Here is a 20,428-nt window from a genome sequence, read left to right as displayed (position 1 = left end):
TGAACATTTGAAAATCTTCTGATTTTTCTTTTAGAAACATGTCTAACATCATCCTTGAGTAATCATCCACAAATAGTATGAAATATTTATCACCATAATAACTTTGAACTTTCATAGGACCACAAAGATCAATGTGTACTAGATCTAAAATTCCTTTAGAAGTGTAGGACTTACTTGTAAAGATTGATCTTGTCATCTTACCCATCTGGCATCAGCGACACATAGCATTCTCAGGTTTTTCCAGACTTGGTAGACCTCTTACTCGGTGCTTTTTACTTATTTTGATCAGATTATCAAAATTTACATGATGAAACCTTTTATGCCATAACCAGGTATCATCTATCTTAGCATAAAGACACTTGTTCTGAGTTGAGTCAAGATGAAATGTATTACCTTTTGTTTGTGTCTCGGTAGCAACTAACTTTCCATGTTTGTCATGAACTTTGACAATTCCTTTCTGAAATTCTATTCGGTATCCTATATTGTTTAGCTATGCTATAGTCAACAAATTGTATTTCAATCCTTCAAACTAGTATACATCATCACATTTAGAATTGTCAAGAAGTGTTATAGATCCTTTACCTTTCACTGGACATGGTGCATCATTACCAAATCTTACATAGCCTCCGTCATAGTCCTCTAATTTAACAAACTTGTGTTTATCACCAGCCATATGATGTGAGCATCCATTGCCTATGATCCAAGAATTATTATTATTTATGTGAGATATTAGGGCTTTTTCTTCATAACTTTCCTCATTAGATCCTTCCTTAATAGCCACATAAACAACTTCCCCAGTATCAGTTTCATTAGATTTATCATCATTGGATTCCTCATTAGCTACTAGGCATGTCTTTCTATGTCTCCTTCTGAAGTCTCAGTGTCCTCTATACTGGTTGTCTTTCTGCCTGTTATCTTGGTATTATCTCTTTTCACTAGATTCTTTGTCAGGGCAGTTAGAAGACATATGTCCTATTTTATCACAATTGAAACATTTTAAAGGTAGCTTTCCTTTATACTTACTTTTTCCTCTCGATAACCTTCTAGCTAATAATGCTTCAAATTCTTCTTGCTTCTTGATTTCCTCATACAGTTTGTGCATTTTTTTCATGTTCTTGCGAAATCTTTCACTTCCTCCACTATGATCTCTTTCAAAGTACTTACTCATTCTATCATTGTAATCATCAGATTCACCAATATGAAAAGAACTGAATGCAGATTCTACTTTATTTATCAAAGACCCACTGTTATCAAAATTACTTAACTCAAATGCATGTATCTTACCAATAGTAGTATCCAAATAAATTGGCATGTTAGATACAAACCTCAATTCATTGATTGCAGAGACTCAAATAGCATAAGCTGGTAGAAGGGTTCTCAAAAACTTACTTGTTATCATATTTTCTTCAATAGTTCCACTTGCTCCTTTAATTTGATTAGCAATCTCCTTTAGTCTTGTACTGTATTGTGTTATGTTCTCACCTTCATTCATTTTCATGGATTCAATTTGTCCTCTTAGACTATCTAATTTTGCTCTTTGAACATGTTCATCACCTCCATACATAGATATGAGCTTAGTCCACATTGCTTTTGCATCATTATAGCCTTCTAGATCATTAAACTCTGAGTTAGTCAATACTGATGTAATTTCAATCATAGCTTGAATATGTTCTTGCTTTGCCTTTATCTCTTCCAAGGTCATAGGGTTGGTGCTCAGTACAATGTAATCATTCTCTAGATAATATGTTGCATATTCTCCAATTCCTGATAAATGTAGCTTCACCATTTTCTGCCATGTGGAGAAACTTGACTTGTTCAGCTTTGGTGCATCCCTCTTACACATCTTCGGATCTTTGCCTCAAGTACCTTTAAACTTTTCTTCTGGAGTCCAAAGCTTTGATACCAATTGATAGTACTGATACTTAATGTAAATTACAGATTCCAATAGCTAACAATACAAGAGGGGGGGTGAATCATACAAACTTAATTTTCCATAAAATCAATATATTCAACCTCGGTAACATATACTTCAATAATATAACCAAAACTACTAAACATGCAAACTCATAGACACATAATCATCATAACACTCATAACACCAGATTTAACGTGGAAACCCAAATAGGGAAAAACCACTGTGGGATTTTAGACCCACTAAGAAATATACTCTTCTAGAGTATGCTCGGCTAAAAACAAATCCTGTTAAAGATTACAAACGCATTGCTAGATGTGACCCGGTTAATGGATTTCCCTTAGATCTGTTAGCATCTTCACTTTGATAGAAGTGACCTTGTCAAAGGATTTCAAACACTCACTTAGAATGTTACCTTGCTAGAGGGTTTACATATAAGACTGTTAAGTCCACTCCATTAAGAGATTTTCTGTCACTTACAAAATAACAGTAATAAAAATCTATCTGTAACTTCACATCTAAAATGCTAAAGTAGACTCTTATTTGCTCAAAACAATCTGGTCATAGGACTTATTTGTTCCTTTGATGGGCTCCTTACTCTGTTATTTAAGTAGGTCTTCAAGCTTCTATGCTCGGTAATCACTATGTAGCATCCCCTGTGCATACACTTGCCCGCATACATTATTCATCAACAATTACTTATTTATAAACAATTGCTAACCACTAAATCTCCTTGATCACATTTCCCATGATCAATCTATCCTTCGATCTAAAAATGTTTTACCTTGCCTCGAGACTTTCATTCCCTTCTTGGAACTTGCACAAGGTTATTGTGGTTCAATTTGCGTTGTAGATCTTCCTGCCGATTTTCCTTTGCCATAGATCCTTAACAAACTTCATGCAGGACATTCCAATAATTTATACATCTCCAGATAATCATTGTCCTTCATTAAATAATGATTATATTCATCTAATGCACACTGTCATAACTTGGTTGCAACTCGGTAAATACTAAACTTTACTCGGTAGACATTCTGCCTTCATTAACTGATATCGATAACCTTAGTGTTGCTAACTAGGTTCCTTAGGGTTTATCGACTAGGTTCTTTGCTCAGTGACATAGTATAGTATAAACCTTACAATCAATCAACATATGTAGAATATCAAAACAATCTAAACATCATGATCTCAATGTTACAAATCCCACAGATACTGAGAGGGGGGGGTGAATCAGTATCTAACTAGTGATTAGAATTTCTTAACTTAAAACATGTAGAACATATTATAACAGTGTACCAGTATGCAAGAAATAATGCAATAAATAGAATTAAGAACATCCACATGCAAAGCACACCATAACACAAGGTTTTAACGAGGAAACCTAGTGTGGGAAAAACCTCGGTGGGATTTGTGAGCCACAATATTCACTTACTAGCCAATAAGAGAATATTACTTACAATAGGGGCCTGCACATGCAGGAAGGCCAATTGCCTAGAGCTCACTGCTCAATGGGAAGTCTCACTGACTTACAATGAGGATTATACAAATCCAATATCTTGTACTGCTTTACAATAGCATCTATAATGTCTGATCCATTACCGGTTGCTCCTCTGCTTCTTACATAAACCCTTTAGCCTATATTTCACATAATAGGTCTGCCTAATATTTTTCCTTATCGTTCACATCACTCTTTTAAATGTCTAAAATGATCTCTTTTATATATAAGAGTCATTTTACAATTTGCCAAGTCGGTTTACAAAGTTTTTACAATAATAAACAAAATATAATATAACAAAATCCTATTGGCCTCTGTGCTGGTATACTTCCTTTCTTTGTGTCGATGCTAGTGTCCTGAGTGCCAGTGTAGAGTGTGATCTGCTAATGCTGGTATAATGCCTTTGCCGGTGCCATAGGATTGCAAGGTTGTCATCAATGACAAAACCTTCAATCACATACAATGTCTCATTAGAGTGTGCATATGCCAACAATCTCCCCCTTTGGCATTGATGGCAACACTCATGAGAAATTTCAAAAGTGTATCAAAAATGTGAAGTCTAGAAAAAAGATACCAAAAATGTGTGTGCTCCCCCTGAGCATATGATTCCTATGATATTGAATTTTCTCATCCCACTACTCCCCCTTTGGCATCAATGACAAAGGTTGTCAAGAAGCCAGTAGAGTTTGTAGTTTCAACCTTGTAACTGGATAGTTACAATTTGAAATAGATCCACCAAAATCAAGTTTATACTCTCCATAAACTTTTTACTATCTCTTATTGTTGTCTCTATTCTCTTAACTATACCGGTGAGATGCTACAAATGCTCTGCCAGTGTTTTTTGTCCCTGTATTAGTGCCTCAGATACTTCCTTCCGTAGTGATGCTAGATAGTCCAATCTTGGACTTAGTTTTAATCTCAGATGCTTTGCCTTATTCACTATTATTTCTTTCTCTCTTTCCAATTTAAGTAAATCTTCTTCAAAATTTGTTATCTTTTCCTCAAAAATTGATAGTGTATCAGGTGAGTTAACAAAATTGTCTGCAAGTTTATTGATCTCATCCTGTACCTTGCTCATCTTCTTGTCTATATCTACAGTTAAAAAGTTTCTCATACAGGTGTCTTTGTATAGAGTTTTGTACTCTTTCAATAAATTACACAATTCCGGTAGAAATGTGTCAAAATCTCTGTTACACTTCTTTATTTGCTCATCAAAGAATTTTTGCTTTTCAATTTCTACTTTATCCTTCAATGTCTCTTCCTTTATTTTCTCAATGTTTTCTATGATATATTTACATAGTATATCAAGTTGTCCTAAAGAATCTTTATTGTCTATATTACAGTTAGGAGCAATTACCTTTAAAATTGGTATGGTATCATCAATTACCTTATAAGCTTGTGAGTTGTAGTCTGTTATCTTTTTGATTGAATCTAATAGTACCTCAGTCACATTAGTTGATTTGTAGCCTGATGATGAACCAACATTCTGAGTACGGCCAGTGGAAGTAACCAAGCTTGTATTGACCTCTGGTAGGTCTATTTGTGTCTGCATTTCCTTAAGCAATGGTTTTTCTACTTCACTAGTTTCCTGTGGCACTATTTCCTTATGTTCCTATTCCAGAGCCTTTTGCTCTATTTGTTTTTCTATTTTTCACATTGTCTCAGTCTGAGTCTGAGTCTCTACCTTTTGCTCTTTGTTATCTCTCAGTTTCTCCTATGTATTTTCAGTTTGCTCAATTACCGGAGTCTCACTAGCCATTTTAGTTTTATCAGTTGTATCTTTGTCTACCACAATGTTGATCTTTTGAGTATCAACATCCACAGTATATAAGACTTTAGGATTAGGATTACCATCCTCTACATCCATACTCTCAGCTACCAGTTGATCTTCTCTAGCTGTTGTTTTTACCGGTGGAGTAATCAAAGGAGGTGGGGGTAAGTTTTCTTTAACCTTGATACTAGGTGGTCCACCAACTTTACCTTTACCATTGTCTCTATCTTTCTGATAAAATTTTATAGGTTTGGGGTTCCTGTATTCTTCTTGTTTTTCTTTTTCAACAAGGAATATATCCCATCCATTTTTTGTCTCCTTAGTCACCTCATTAACTCTTCCAACCATTAAAGCAATGTGCCGGTGTGCAATAGAAAATACTGACCGATTGGCTTGAGCAATTAGGTCATCAATTTCTTTGGGTGAATTTACTGGATATACATCAAGTAGCTTTTCAATCTTTATTTTCTTGTCCAGATCTATTGCTGCTTGTCTTCTTGCTTCTAGTCTCTTAAATAGTTCATTTGGAATTTTATTTACCACTTCCATCAAAAATTTCTTATACATATCCATATGCAATATATCACTATTTTCAACTTGTTCTTTTTCATCAGCTGTTAAAGTGTCATATATTTTCTCTATATTCTTCAATTTACCTTCCTCTGTAATTTCATTCAGCAATATATCAAGAGGGGCCAAGTCTTTGCTTTTCCTCTTCTTCTTTTTGGGTGTCAGTTTCTTCTTCTTTGGTGTAGCCTTTCTTACTAAAGATCTTACTGCTTGTTGTTTTTGTCTTGTCCTCCTGGGTGAGGGTGTGGTTTCTAGTGAGGGATTTCTTTTCCTTACAACTCTTTTGAAAGTTGCACGCATGTCACTCTTCAAAGAAGTACCTATCGGTGATAGGTGAGTTTCAGGTTCTGGAGCTGCTAACTCATCCTCTGTTATACCGTTTTTCTTCAACACATCTTCTTTGATGGATTTTGCTTGTCTGGACCCTTTCCTTACAACTGCCTCAACCTTTTTCACTCTTTTCTTTGATTGTATTTGGCTTTCAATAGTTTCTACAGTACCAAATATTTCTTCCTTAGGTTCTCTAGGGGCTTCTAGAAGTGCTTTAGCATATGTTTCAATTATATGATCATCTATTTCATATCCCATCTTGGTTACCCAAACTATCCTAGGGATGACTGCTTCCATCCAAATCTCATCCTTCTTGATTACAAAGCATATTTCATCTTTGTATTTGTAGACAATCTTTTGTGATAACCTAATTCTTTTCTTCATTTTGGCCTTTAATGCTTGGAAGAAGTCATGAATATTGTTTTCCTTGTCTTCTCCCATGTTATTGAATAGTTCTGTTAACTATTTACCTACTGGTATATCATATCCAAGTTCTTTGTAGCCTATACCAGGAACCTGTTTGGTTATATGTAGCATGAGACATACTAATAGATTTCCAAACTTGAGAGTTCCTTTCTTGTCCTTCTTAATCTTTCCAAGGTTGTCAATTAATTCATCCTTTAACCACTCACATATATCAATCTTTGCATTATCTGTGACCATATCATAAGCACTCTTAATGCATAAACTTGAAACTGAATTGAGTCTATTTGCATGAGTAGCTTTATACCCTAATATCATGCTGATAAATCTCACATTAATGTATGTTACATCATTAACTTTTAGGGACCTTTTGTCGAATGTTGCACCAATTAGGTTTGTAACTAGGTCATTGGATACCTTCTTGGTTTTATCTATCCTTTTACTAGTGGTCAATAACCCTGTGACAGGTTTCACAGCTTCCTTAGTGACTTTGTGGATTGCATCTAACCAGAAAAATTCACCATGTACCTTGCTTAAGACTATCCTAATCACATCCTTGGGGAATTTAGGTGTAGTACCCCTACCGTAATCGATCTCTAACTTTGGTTTAATCTTGATTAGTTAATCGTAATATGATGTTACAATCAGATGTTTGATTTAACGCATAGCTATTGATGTGGTTCTCACACTAGTTGTATGCAAGTTGTTAGTGTACCTATTTCGTGGTATTAACATCAAGCTAACGCTTTCAGTAAATTTTATATATGTATGCATGTATGATCTTTGGTTGCAGGAAATTTCAGGTACCACGCCGCATGAGTGCGAGGTTCGTCTTTACTTGGATTGCAGGTTTGAGTGTACCTTTTTAATCCTTAGAGTTGGATTAGGTGGTCGTAAGACCCTAGTTGGCCTTAGTCGTGCTCTAGTGAGCATCGCCAGTCGTCGTCGGTAATCCCTTTTTGTTTGGGTTTGCGAGTCGTCTGTTTGGTTGACCTTCTCGTTTTGCATGCTTGGTGTGCATGATTAAATTGATTATTTAGTCTTTAGTAATTGTCTTGATTAAATATGCGTTTGTGCATTGATGATTAAAGGATTAGATTATTCTGGTTTCCGTTATGTGATTTTCGTTGTTAATGAATTGCCTAGTTTAAATTGGAAGTAAATTTGAATTAATGTCTGTTTTTGAATATTTAATGCATTTTGTTTATGATGTTGAAAAGGAAGTTTTATATTGTATCGCCATAGAGTTAATGGTATTTCATTGGATTATTAATTTGAAAGGTTAAATTGAACTGATTGAAGAAATCGATTTTTAATTGAAAAAGCAAGTTATATAGTTGATATTGTTGAAAAGAATTAATTTTTGAGTATTATTTTTAAATAAAGTTTTTATTCCAAAAATGGAATTCTTGGGTCAACTCTTCCATATAACCCAAATTTGGGGAAATTGGAATGGATGGATATTTTTGGAGGAGATTTTGGTTGGAAAGATTTTTGGGGGTTTTGGAGAAGAGGCAGTTTGCTGAACCTGGCAGGATTGGGCTCTCCTTCAGCTACTCCAGGAATGCGTATGAAGGTAGGAATTACCGCATTTGTTCTTCCTCGTGCTTATGAAAATGGTTGCTTGTTGCAAAAAAAATCCAATCTTTTGATTGTTTTCAGATTTAATTTTGGATAGGGATTGGAAAATGGCTGTTCTTGATGAATTTTTGATGAAAATCTCCGTTGGGTGCTCTCAATTTGAAACACTTTGTTATTGGGAAGGATGTTTTATATATATGTTTTTTTTATGGAACTGTGCGTTCATTTTTGAGTTCGAACTGTGTTTTTAAAGGGGAAAAGAAAACAGTTAATTTCATGCTGGGCGTTTGTGTTCATTTCGGACTATGTGTTCAAAAAAAAAAAAGTTAAAATGATTTGTTATCGCTCTGGGCGTTTGTGTTGTTTCCGACCTGTGTGTTCGAAGGAAATTTATCATTTTCGAACCATGTTATGTATTGGTTAGCGTTGTGTTTAACATTTTTCTGGGCGTATTTGTTTATTGTCGAACCGGGGGTTGGGGTTTGGAGGCGGGGAGCGGAGCTCCCCCGCTCCTCCTCCCCTTTCCCTCGCACGCACCCCTTACGCCTCCCCTTCCCCACTCTTCTCCCCGCTTTCGCACCTGTTCTGGAGCGGCTACGACCCACGCCGGTGGCCGTAGGGGCCGTGGTGGCCGCAGGGCGCCGCGGCACCTGCGGGCACCACCGTGGTGCGGCCCGCGAGTGCCATCAGCCAGTGGCTAGGGTTAGGGCACGGCCCGCCCTGCCACTATTTTTAAATGCGTTTTTGTTGTTTTCAAACTTGGTTAAAAAAAATAAAAAAATAAAATGCTTATAATATGTTAGATATTATTTAATGAAGTTTTTTTTTAATTAAGCCTTGATGATGTGAAATGTGGCCAGAATGTATTGGTTGATGAATTATTTTTAGTAGTTATTATGCAAGGCATAATTTTTATGGTGTGTAGTTTGAGAAGATAAAATATTTTTATGTAGGATAATCTTTTTGGAGATAAAACGTACTTTATTCCTATATTTATATTGTTTGATGAGTTTAAGGGTATAAGTCATCTGGAAAGGTTAGAAATGAATAATTAACCATTGATCATTAGAAACTGAAGCGATGTGCTTTTGGGAATGATTATCTTCATTAGATTCTCTTTTTATATTTATATTTCCGTGCTTCGTATGGTACATCTGGGATTGGATATTATGAATCTGTAGAGATTGATTAATGGTTGTCTAAGTTTTATTAATATGAATTGGTTGAAACTCATTATGGCTTAGTTTGCCTATTCGATGCTTGAACCTTAAGAGTTAGAAAACCAAGAATAACTTATCCCCAGTTGAGGTAGATAACTGTAATCTGATTGGATCTTGTAGAAAACTTGATCGCCTTGTAATGATTAATTCAATTTGAGGAAATATTGTCTTTTCTGATTATCACCTTGCGAGTTTAATTTCTGTATTCGCCTTTAATTATGGGATGGCATGTTTTACTTTGTTTAGTAGGACCCTGTCGTATGGATGATTTGGTGTTCCTGTTTCAGTCCTCGAATTTTGAGTTGACTATGGTAATGTGATGTTGTCTTAGTTGGTCATATCCTCTTCTGTGAGTCGTATTTGACCTGATGATTGTTTCTCCTTCTTGAACTCCGTTCGTCTGACCATGTGTATTCCTTGGTTTGAGTTCGTCTGAGTTAGTCTAGTGTTGTATGGGAAAGTGGCTTTCGATTGGGGGCCGTGCCCAAAGTGGCTGCTAGGTAACCCGTCGAAAGTGAGTCTAATAAGTGATAACCTAAGTAGATTAGAAAATAATTTATAAATAAGATAATGTGCCTCACACATGGGACGAGTGCTAGCATAGACTCGACATGCTGTGAGAAGGCCTGAAATGGCAAACCACCTTCCTTGTCTTCACGAGAGGATGTGTGGGTCCACATGAGGCTTGGATGGGCCGAAAGTTCGGATTAGGTTGCCAGGGTTACCAGTGTATGGGTCGGGACCTATGAAGACTTGCCATGGTATCCATACCAGGTTGTGTGATGACACTCGTCCCTACGTTCGCTAGTGTGTTGTCGTTTTGTCCTGTTTTGAGTACCTTTGAGAGTCGTCCTTTTGTCTCTGCCCTTGTGAGTGTCGGTTTCATGTTAGACCTTGGGTGGTGATGGCTCAGTTTTATGGATGCTCTCATGGACCTCTTGTTTTAGCTTTGTTTATGTTCAGCTGGATCTTGTTCTTTTAAAGGATCGTTTATGTATTAATTGACTGATGCGGTTGTTGTATATTGTTTATGTATCGCCTTGATGGCCGGATTGTATGGTGTAACCTCTTGTATTCTTAACTTTATTAATTATCAGAGGGGTTTTGCAGTTGAGCAGACCCGGAGATGTAGCCCTTTAGGGGTGAACTCCGAGATCATTATGGTGTTATGTGGTGTATTCTCTCATGTCCTTTATTCAGCTTTATCATGTATGATTAGCTTATGTTAGAATGGTTAAGTGGATAATTGAAATTAACTTTAAATGCTTATATTTAGTTCTATCTTGAATGCCATGTGGATCGAATGCATAATTGGTTGAGATGCGATTTATCGTAATGCATGTGTGAAATCGTCCTTTCAATGCAATAAGTTGGAATATGGAATAATGTATCTTAGAGTAATGAATTATACTCAGTTGTTGTTAAGAAATTTAAATATGCTTGGAAAGATCTCTTATGTTTATGGTGAAAATCCTAGTGTATTAGTATGTTAGATGTATGGTTTGTAATTTTAATTGAAAAGCTTGAATGAAGGTTGATGATTGGATCTTAATGGATGAATCTTTGTTGTGATTTATATTTCCGTCCTTTGAAAGAAATTATCCTGTTTATGAATTATCTCGTTATTAAGATATTCAGCTTAATGGATTAATTGTGTGAGTTAAATGAATTGTGAAATTTAAGTAATCTCGTTGGGAAACTCTTTAGGTGTTAGTTGAAGTCTTCCGCTATGCAATCTGATTCCTTTGGTATCTTGTTGCATCTTATGTGTTGTAACTTTTAAAAAAAAAAAATTTGCACTCTATTCTTGTAATTTTGGCTTATCCCTTCGGGGCATTACATTTGGTATCAGAGCCAAGTTGCAAACGTTGGGATCTCTGGTGTCGCGTGTGCCCTCTATTGGTGTGAGGTGTATCGACCTTATGTGTATGCTTGTCCTCCTTTTGCATGTGAGTGATTGAGCAGACCTTGTTGGGTGTGTAACGTGTGTGTTCACGCCTTGTTTTCACCTTCTTGATGTTGGTGTTTGAGTGCTTATTTGTGCATTGTGTGCTTATTGATGTCTTGGTCTACGATTACTCTTATTTGAAAGAGAGTCGTATGTACCTTCCCTTTTGAGTATTGTACTCTTTAGACTAATCCATTTGGATTGGTCCGTGCTTGTTTTGAATCTGAAAGTGCGAATTATGTTTGTTTAAGATTATGATCTAGCTTAATGTTGTCCACTTGAGGGACTTGTATGGCAATTATTGAATGCTTAATTTGTAGAAAATTAAATGATTATCACCATTCCTCTCTCTCTTCTAGAAATTAAAATGATTAAGATATGTGTAATTATCTTTGATTCGAGTTTTCTTGATTGCGAAAGAGAAAAGGTTGTGATTTCTTGTACCCTTGTGTGAGCCTTATGTCGTCTATGTTTTTAGATCATTAAAGGGCTATGGGTTTAAAAATTTATCTTACGTGAATGGGAGGAAACTGTATGTGTATGTTTAAGAATTCTCCATGTGTATTTTGTAGGAGTAGCATGATTAAATTCTACCTTAGTAAGGTGCATTGCTATGCGAATAGATGAATTATGTGAAACTGCTTGGTTTGTAGAAGAAGTATTAAAAAGAGCATGTTATAGTAGCTTCGAGAGAGTATTAATGTGTTCTCTGAAAGATTGTTTTATGTGCTTTTCCAAAAGATTGTCTTATGTGTTTCATTTAACCAGTTTGATTGAAGATATATTATAGCAAATGCTCCATTGAACTCGCTTTTGGGTATGTGGAATTACCTTAATGTGTTTAGGAAATGCGAATGGAAAAGCTTGTTTGATGGCGTGCATTAATATGTTTTATTTGGGGTAATAGCTTCTTGCTTATCTTTGATTGTAATGTGATCTTCTCTAATAGGTTGCAAATTATGACATGTGTCTATATTGTATTATTATAAGTGAGTGTTCTTATGAGGTCTTGCATTATCAAAAAGATTGCCTCTATTGATCTCTGCTTGTTTGGAAAAACTAGAACCTCCTGTTGCAACCATAATTATTGGAAATGTTTTGTTAGGCTATTTATCATCCTTCTTAACGGTAGTGAAATGAAAACCGTATAATTGAAATGATAGGCTTATAGTGAGAAATGTATAGTATAGCGTGATCTTGATTGATATTGTGTCTTTGTAGGAAACAGTTTGATTATCAAACTCTCCTTCCCTTCTCTTTGCCTAATCATAAGAATTTTAGAAATGATATTAAAGAGTGCATTGATTTAAATAGAATGTTTATAAAACTTGTGAAATTGTGTGTTTGCTTTTGGCTTCATAGTGATAGATGAAAGTCTTAAGCTTTAGAAACGAATTTGCTTAGCTAGTAATTTAATTATGAATGCTTAGTGAGATTCGAGAAAGCTATAGGAATGATGTTAATTCCTTATATAATTGTAAATTGTTAATAATTTCAGTACTTGAATCTAGAGTAAACTTGATTCAGTTAATTATATAGAAAGCATAATTGAAATCTTCCTTGTATAGATGTTAGTGTACTGAAAAGTACTCCCCATCAATGTGACTAAACCAGTGTTGGTGTAATTGTGTGTATTGTAAGAAACCAGTGCTTATCTTATGTGCCCATGGATTGGTGAAGTAATCAACCATGGAGGATATGTAGCTTATGAGTATGGGAAACCATACTGTTTATGTGCTGTTGTTTATTTGTTTCCCTACTGAGTACCAAACCTCGGGTTGTGGGTAACTCGGTATGTTAAGGGGTAGTATTCGAAGTAACCATTCCTTGAATAGTATGGATTGGCGTATGAGTAATGTCGGCGCGAAGCGACTTTAGCTTCTCTACTTCGAGGAATGATATAGTTGTACTACTAAACTGTATCAAGGTGTACTCAATACTTTCCCTTGTGATGAACCTATTTACGAGGTTCATGAGTGCCAGCCTTATTCCTATCCTTCATTTGAGCATATAGATGGCAGTTTTTGAGCATATTGTTGGACTCTATTGGAGCATCTGTTGCCTTGTCTTCATGAGAGGCGTGTTATTGTTCTTACATAAGTTGCCAACTGACCAGTGTTGGTAGACTTGTGGGTAGACCTTAGCCATGTATACCTCTGGCTTACGGCGAGTATCCCAAGAGGAACATCGCTATGCAGAGTGTGACCAGCGCGTGCCTTATCCGCAGGGTACATTGCCATGCGGGATACGTCCATTGCGTGTGTTGTCCGCTTGGAGTATTGCCATGCCGTGCTGAGACACGAAGTGGGATGTAGTAGACATTTCCATGCGGCCTACTGCTAGGTATTGGGTAGAGCCATGCCACGTGACGACGTGATGAGGGGTGATGTCAAGGTGCACACTGCCATGCCATGTGGATGTGTGACTTGGCCACACCACATGATGAGCTACTAGGATAGCTAGACGATTGTTCCTTCCTTCCTCGTTGGTGGCTAGCTTCTAGTCACGTAGTGATGTAATGTGCAATTGTGATATTCTTTATATTTCTTTGGGGATCAGTAGTTTATTTTACTTTGACTGTGAAGGTTTAGCCACGATCTTGTGATCTTTTGCACTTTTGATTTGGTGTTGAGATTCCGGATTATTTTCTTGTTTTACTGTTGGAATTGAGGATTTATTATCTTTATTCTTCTGTACTTTGGTGGCTAAACTGGTTTATCATTGTTGTTTTCGTATGTTGGTCTTGTGTTGCAATGTGAATTCCTCTCCAAGAACGTGGGAGACGGGCTTGGATGAGTGTATGCGAGGAAGAAGACGCAAGGAACCTTGAGGATGGAGGTATGTGAGGCTGTGATGCAGCTAGTATCCACTACCTACCTATGAGTGGTGACTATCTCTTGGAGGCTAAACACCTTACACAACAAGGGATATTCACAAAGGTCTTGTATGGAAGGTAGCACCGCTATGGTGTGCCTAGCACCATCAAGCCTTTGAGTGAGATATTGGATATTTATGATCATATTGTTGTTATGAGATCAGGCATAGAGATGCTGATCGTGCATGTTATCCTCGACCGAGCATTAGACATGCTCACATGTGACCTTTTGTGTTATGCATTCCAGTTATATGGATGGTTATTATTTGTATCATGGAGTAAATTGTGTTAGCTTGTCGCTATGTTATGGGACATAGTCTTTGGAAAGGTGTTCTTATGCCTGGCAAGTGTAATCAATTGAGTTATTTATGTTGCTCTTATTTCATGAAAGCTAATTGGGCTGTAGAAATTGATATTTTGAGCTAGTTCTATGTTATTAAATCTTATGATAAAGATGGATTGGTAAAGGAAATTGATCTTGATGGCATGTTTTCTTGTCATTTTGGTCGACGATTATGGTAATTGTTGTTTACCTCTTTGTAATGCTTTAATTTGGTGTACTGAAAGGAAGAAAATTCTTATTTCTCTTCTATGATTGTGGATAATTCCTGGAATATTGTAAGGAATGTATGGTTTTAGATGTATCTTGCCAATGGATAATGGCGTTTGTAAAGGATTTTGCAATAATATTTCATTTGATTATGGAAAGATTTCTATGTGCAATTTGATCTTTGTTGAATGAGTTTCAGGGCTGATGCGTACGACATCTTCTCCATCTAGCCTTACGACTTCCAGGAGTAAGTCGGAACCTAGTGGGGGAGAATGTAGTACCCCTACCGTAATCGATCTCTAACTTTGGTTTAATCTTGATTAGTTAATCGTAATATGATGTTACAATCAGATGTTTAATTTAACGAATAGCTATTGATGTGGTTCTCACACTAGTTGTATGCAAGTTGTTAGTGTACCTATTTTGTGGTATTAACATCGAGCTGACGCTTTCAGTAAATTTTATATATGTATGCATGTATGATCTTTGGTTGCAGGAAATTTCAGGTACCATGCCGCATGAGTGCGAGGTTCGTCTTTACTTGGATTGCAGGTTTGAGTGTACCTTTTTAATCCTTAGAGTTGGATTAGGTGGTTGTAAGACCCTAGTTGGCCTTAGTCGTGCTCTAGTGAGCATCGCCAGTCATCGTCGGTAATCCCTTTTTGCTTGGGTTTGCGAGTCGTCTGTTTGGTTGACCTTCTCGTTTTGCGTGCTTGGTGTGCATGATTAAATTGATTATTTAGTCTTTAGTAATTGTCTTGATTAAATATGCGTTTGTGCATTAATGATTAAAGGATTAGATTATTCTGGTTTCCGTTATGTGATTTTCGTTGTTAATGAATTGCCTAGTTTAAATTGGAAGTAAATTTGAATTAATGTCTGTTTTTGAATATTTAATGCATTTTGTTTATGATGTTGAAAAGGAAGTTTTATATTGTATCGCCATAGAGTTATTGGTATTTCGTTGGATTATTAATTTGAAAGGTTAAATTGAACTGATTGAAGAAATCGATTTTTAATTGAAAAAGCAAGTTATATAGTTGATATTGTTGAAAAGAATTAATTTTTGAGTATTATTTTTAAATAAAGTTTTTATTCCAAAAATGGAATTCTTGGGTCAACTCTTCCATATAACCCAAATTTGGGGAAATTGGAATGGATGGATATTTTTGGAGGAGATTTTGGTTGGAAAGATTTTTGGGGGTTTTGGAGAAGAGGCAGTTTGCTGAACCTGGCAGGATTGGGCTCTCCTTCAGCTACTCCAGGAATGCGTATGAAGGTAGGAATTACCGCATTTGTTCTTCCTCGTGCTTATGAAAATGGTTGCTTGTTGCAAAAAAAATCCAATCTTTTGATTGTTTTCAGATTTAATTTTGGATAGGGATTGGAAAATGGCTGTTCTTGATGAATTTTTGATGAAAATCTCCGTTGGGTGCTCTCAATTTGAAACCCTTTGTTATTGGGAAGGATGTTTTATATATATGTTTTTTTTATGGAACTGTGCGTTCGTTTTTGAGTTCGAACTGTGTTTTTAAAGGGGAAAAGAAAACAGTTAATTTCATGCTGGGCGTTTGTGTTCATTTCGGACTGTGTGTTCAAAAAAAAAAAAGTTAAAATGATTTGTTATCGCTCTGGGCGTTTGTGTTGTTTCCGAACTGTGTGTTCAAAGGAAATTTATCATTTTCGAACCATGTTATGTATTGGTTAGCGCTGTGTTTAACATTGTTCTGGGCGTATTTGTTTATTGTCGAACCGGGGGTTGGGGTTTGGAGGCGGGGAGCGGAGCTCCCCCGCTCCTCCTCCCCTTTCCCTCGCGCGCACCCCTTACGCCTCCCCTTCCCCACTCTTCTCCCCGCTTTCGCACCTGTTCTGGAGCGGCTGCGACCCACGGCGGTGGCCGCAAGGGCCGCGGTGGCCGCAGGGCGCCGCGGCACCTGCAGGCACCACCATGGCGCGGCCCGCGAGTGCCATCGGCCAGTGGCTAGGGTTAGGGCACGGCCCACCCTGCCACTATTTTTAAATGCGTTTTTGTTGTTTTCAAACTTGGTTAAAAAAAATAAAAAAATAAAATGCTTATAATATGTTAGATATTATTTAATGAAGTTTTTTTTTAATTAAGCCTTGATGATGTGAAATGTGGCCAGAATGTATTGGTTGATGAATTATTTTTAGTAGTTATTATGCAAGGCATAATTTTTATGGTGTGTAGTTTGAGAAGATAAAATATTTTTATGTAGGATAATATTTTTGGAGATAAAACGTACTTTATTCCTATATTTATATTGTTCGATGAGTTTAAGGGTATAAGTCATCTGGAAAGGTTAGAAATGAATAATTAACCATTGATCATTAGAAACTGAAGCGATGTGCTTTTGGGAATGATTATCTTCATTAGATTCTCTTTTTATATTTATATTTTCGTGCTTCGTATGGTACATCTGGGATTGGATATTATGAATCTGTAGAGATTGATTGTTAACCAGTATGTCTATGACGTCTTGTTGGAGATTTAATATCTTATTTAATTGCTTAATGGTTGTCTAAGTTTTATTAATATGAATTGGTTAAAACTCATTATGGCTTAGTTTGCCTATTCGATGCTTGAACCTTAAGAGTTAGAAAACCAAGAATAACTTATCCCCAGTTGAGGTAGATAACTGTAATCTGATTGGATCTTGTAGAAAACTTGATCGCCTTGTAATGATTAATTCAATTTGAGGAAATATTGTCTTTTCTGATTATCACCTTGCGAGTTTAATTTCTGTATTCGCCTTTAATTATGGGATGGCATGTTTTACTTTGTTTAGTAGGACCCTGTCATATGGATGATTTGGTGTTCCTGTTTCAGTCCTTGAATTTTGAGTTGACTATGGTAATGTGATGTTGTCTTAGTTGGTCATATCCTCTTCTGTGAGTCGTATTTGACCTGATGATTGTTTCTCCTTCTTGAACTCCATTCGTCTGACCATGTGTATTCCTTGGTTTGAGTTCGTCTGAGTTAGTCTAGTGTCATATGGGAAAGTGGCTTTTGATTGGGGGCCGTGCCCAAAGTGGCTGCTAGGTAACCCGTCGAAAGTGAGTCTAATAAGTGATAACCTAAGTAGATTAGAAAATAATTTATAAATAAGATAATGTGCCTCACACATGGGACGAGTGCTAGCATAGACTCGACATGCTGTGAGAAGGCCTGAAATGGCAAACCACCTTCCTTGTCTTCACGAGAGGATGTGTGGGTCCACATGAGGCTTGGATGGGCCGGAAGTTCGGATTAGGTTGCCAGGGTTACCAGTGTATGGGCCGGGACCTATGAAGACTTGCCATGGTATCCATACCAGGTTGTGTGATGACACTCGTCCCTACGTTCGCTAGTGTGTTGTCGTTTTGTCCTGTTTTGAGTACCTTTGAGAGTCGTCCTTTTGTCTCTGCCCTTGTGAGTGTCGGTTTCATGTTAGACCTTGGGTGGTGATGGCTCAGTTTTATGGATGCTCTCATGGACCTCTTGTTTTAGCTTTGTTTATGTTCAGCTGGATCCTGTTCTTTTAAAGGATCGTTTATGTATTAATTGACCGATGCGGTTGTTGTATATTGTTTATGTATCGCCTTGATGGCCGGATTGTATGGTGTAACCTCTTGTATTCTTAACTTTATTAATTATCAGAGGGGTCTTGCAGTTGAGCAGACCCGGAGATGTAACCCTTTAGGGGTGAACTCCGAGATCATTATGGTGTTATGTGGTGTATTCTCTCATGTCCTTTATTCAGCTTTATCATGTATGATTAGCTTATGTTAGAATGGTTAAGTGGATAATTGAAATTAACTTTAAATGCTTATATTCAGTTCTATCTTGAATGCCATGTGGATCGAATGCATAATTGGTTGAGATGCGATTTATCGTAATGCATGTGTGAAATCGTCCTTTCAATGCAATAAGTTGGAATATGGAATAATGTATCTTAGAGTAATGAATTATACTCAGTTGTTGTTAAGAAATTTAAATATGCTTGAAAAGATCTCTTATGTTTATGGTGAAAATCATAGTGTATTAGTATGTTAGATGTATAGTTTGTAATTTTAATTGAAAAGCTTGAATGAGGTTGATGATTGGATCTTAATGGATGAATCTTTGTTGTGATTTATATTTCCGTCCTTTGAAAGAAATTATCCTATTTATATATTATCTCGTTATTAAGATATTCAGCTTAATGGATTAATTGTGTGAGTTAAATGAATTGTTAAATTTAAGTAATCTCGTTGGGAAACTCTTGAGGTGTTAGTTGAAGTCTTCCGCTATGCAATCTGATTCCTTTGGTATCTTGTTGCATCTTATGTGTTGTAACTTTAAAAAAAAATAATTTTGCACTCTATTCTTGTAATTTTGGCTTATCCCTTCGGGGTTTCCTGGTGGGGCATTACATTAGGGATGCTAAGGATCTCTGTAAATCCTAGGGTCTCAATGATCTTGTGTTCATCTTTTACATTGTTGGATTCATCACATATCATAGTTTTAAACATGGTTTTAATCTCTTCATCTCCTAGTTCCTCAATGTTATAGTGGATGTAAATTCTGGGGTCTTTAGCATAAACAACTCCCTTAGGAATTTGAGAAAAAGCACCTAAGGTATCATCTTTCTTTGCTACCTCGAGAACTAACTGAATTACGGGCCTAGGTTTTTTTATAACTTCAACAATAGTAGGGTTTGATATATATTCAATTGCAAAGGTGGATGCCATGATAAAATACCTTTTACTGCCTTTAGGATGGATGATTGCTTGGAGTGTTCTTGCCTCTTGCTCGAAATACCTTAGTTCAGAATCTTCACTCTCTTCATAGGTTTGAAATCTCGGTGAAATGGAATGGAGCCAAAACCTCAATTTTATGGTGTCTTTTTGCCATCTACCACATTAAATGTATGTCAGTTAGGTATTCACTTAACATTGTCTGCCGGTAAAAAGTAATTTCCAACTTCTTATCTCTAACCGAGGGAATAACAGCACATGTCATTAGATTGCCAAACCCTCAAGGAAACTTTCTTCAATTAGATGAAGAACTTCCTACCGGTGGAGCATTGCTATGTCTTATCGGTGAAGCATCACTCTGTCCTACCAGTGAAGCATTGATTTGTTCTACCGGTGGAGGAGTATTCCCAATTATTAGATCAGCTTTTCTAATCCATTATTTTCAGAATTCTTGCTTAACCTCTTCCACTTTTTCTTTACCTTTCAAGCTAGAACTTTTGTTGTCTACTGGTGTTCCTTTACTTCTATAGAATTTAGCAATATGCCCAATCTTGTTATATAAATAAAAAGTTACATTATTCTTCTGAATAGCTTTCCCATAACCTATGTTAGTTTGTGTTCTGCATTGATTAGATAAATGTCCAAATCTTCCACAAACATAACATCTCACATTCATTCTATAATTTTCTGAGTTGTGACCAACTTTGTTACATTTTGAACATTGACCGGTGGGTGTGTTGAGATTCTGATAATTTCTAGATCTACATTCATTTTCTCTATGACCATTCTTATTACAGTTAAAGCATTTACCATTGAATTTATAAGCATTAGGTTGTCTTACCGGTTTGTTGTGATCCTGAGTATTTGCAGTACTAGAGCTTTCACTAACTTCAAAGCCAATTCCAGAAGTGTCGCCTTTAGGTTTTTGATTCTTTAGCAAGGTGCCAAGTTCCTCTAAGCTTTTCTTGAATTTTTCTTTGTGTTGATTTGCAGTTTCCAGTTCTCTTTCTAAGATT

This window comes from Cryptomeria japonica, chromosome 5 (genome assembly GCF_030272615.1).
Source record: "Cryptomeria japonica chromosome 5, Sugi_1.0, whole genome shotgun sequence".
NCBI lineage: Eukaryota > Viridiplantae > Streptophyta > Pinopsida > Cupressales > Cupressaceae > Cryptomeria > Cryptomeria japonica.
This window is presented reverse-complemented; position numbering follows the sequence as displayed.